Source organism: Berghia stephanieae, chromosome 11 (assembly GCF_034508935.2).
Source record: "Berghia stephanieae isolate SIO BIC M18660-M18661 chromosome 11, UCSD_Bste_1.3, whole genome shotgun sequence".
NCBI lineage: Eukaryota > Metazoa > Mollusca > Gastropoda > Nudibranchia > Aeolidiidae > Berghia > Berghia stephanieae.
This window is the reverse complement of record NC_088370.1, coordinates 35,601,798-35,604,194: the sequence shown is the minus strand read 5'-3', so window position 1 is coordinate 35,604,194 and position 2,397 is coordinate 35,601,798.

Here is a 2,397-nt window from a genome sequence, read left to right as displayed (position 1 = left end):
ATCCTGGTCCACCTCCCCTTTGTATCCAAATTCTATTGTATAATAATGAGAAAAGGAAGCACAACCATGAATGTAGTAATTCCAATGTCTTGGATAAAATAAATAAATAAACCAGGTTCGTGGCGCTAGTCGTATATTTACAATACATTATTTAGTTCAAAACCATCCAGACAAAAACTGAACACAAAATCATTTAAAGTTATCTCTGCTGCCTCCATACCGGTGAGGTAATAACACATAAAATAACACTAAGTACATTTTATTATTTAGAGAGGTTTGTTCGTTTTTAAGGGTTTTAGAGCGCTTGTGACACATCTAAATCATTTCAGCACCAGTAAAAAGACAGAAAATGGGATAGTCAAAAAGTCTAGATTTATTAACTCACTCAACCCTAACACCGACTATATCCGTAGTTTACCCGGGTTACTTTTACCCCATGACTATTTATTACATTTTTCTGAGACAAATTATAGGTGTTGTATCAAAGCTAATGTTTTTAGTTTTTACATGTTTATGATAGTTGAATTAAACTATCTATGTACATGCTCATTTTTAATACATTTTATTCCAATTTTGAAAAGAAGCAAAAATCTGTAGGATTGAGTGAGTTAAAAGCATACAAATATAATTAAGACAAAGGGAAACGGTTCAAATAGGGAACAGATGTAGATTTTAAGAGCACACATCAGTGTGCTTAATTTGAGGTCACCTAAAAGTCTCATCCAGACACAAGACATGATCCCACCAAGAGGATTACACTCAATTTTTTTACAAAACAATATTCTTAACAAAATAAAAATTATGGTACATAAGAGAGAGATGATTTACAAGGCAAAATAAGATCATCTCCCAAAACTATTACTAATATATATGACTATTTTCCCCTCAGGACAAACAAAGTTATCTCATTACTAGACAAGGACAGAAAGAAACCCTGAAAACAGATATAGGAGGATAGAAGACACAGGAAGTGACCTCCTGCCCACCATGGGAGGTTAGAAGACCCCATCCAGCATTTAGAGAGGTTTGCTGTTTGTTTTTAAGGGTTTTACCGTGCTTGCAACACATTTAGTTTATATCAGCGCCAGTAAAAAGGATGAAAATGGGATAGTTAAAAGTTTTAGAATTACAATTTAAGTATCCAAGAATAAGCAAGACAAAGTGGATTTGGGAACAAATAGAGATCAGATGTAGATTCCAAGAGCATATTTAGTTTGAGATCACCGATAAGTCTCATTTGAACACAAGCAAAAGACACAAAATGTCAACAAATAGGATTTATCCAAAAATATATAGATTTAGAGTACATACTCATTCAATTTGCTTAGCTGACAATGCCAAAACAAAAAATGTTAAAAGAATTTTATCCATGACAATAGCACCTTACCTTATTTACAGAAAGCAAAATGATTTAGTTTGTATATTTGTGTATTGTTTCACATTATGAGCCATTGTTACTTCTTACAATTTCGTTACATTTAGGTATTTTTAGTTTATAGTATGAACAATAGCTGCTTTACAAACTTGTGACCACATAACCCTAATTCCTATTAAATATTCTTAACTCTTTCAGCACTGAGGCTATATTCGTATTTCCGTCACAAAATGGCTGACACCTGATTGAGGCAGCATGAGAATGACAAGCTGAGACAAAGCGACATTCGAATTCTGCACAAAATCTCAATTAAAATACCCCCCTAAGGCCAATTGAATTTGCTGATAAAAGAAATAATACCATTGGTTCAATTCATAGTACTTTTGTAGAAAGTAGGATTGGATTACATGATTGTTTTTGCCTTTCAAGACCGACCGCACTGTGCGGCCCTTGGCCAGTAGATCAGATTCTGCTTTGGCCGCATAGTGTGGCCAATGGCTCTGAAAGAGTTAAGTTTGATTGCCTTTGGTTGACTGCTGGAATTTTGGAATGTTAAGTTTTTTTATGTTTTTGAGGGTTTTACGGCGTTGCAACACATTGAGGTCATATAAGCGCCAGTAAAAAGGAAGAAAATGGGATAGTAAAAAGTTCTAGAATTACAATTAAAGCACAAAAGAAAAGGTGAGACAAAGGGGAATTGGTTCAAATAAGAAACAGATGTAGATTCCAAGAGCACACCATCAAAGTACTTAGTTTGAGATCACCTAAAAGTCTCATCCACACACAAGCACAGGTCCCAACTAAGAGGAATACACTCAAACGTTTACCAATCATAAATAATATAAAGAAAACATAATACAGTGCATAACAGAGAGATAATTTACAAGGAAAAAAATGTCATCTCCCAAAACTCTAACCAAACATTTGACTGTTTCCCTCCCAGCCAGGGTTTCCAGCCAGGGCCTGGAAAAAAAACCAAGTAATCTCATTCCAAGACAAAGATAGAAAGCAAGTTGGAAAAC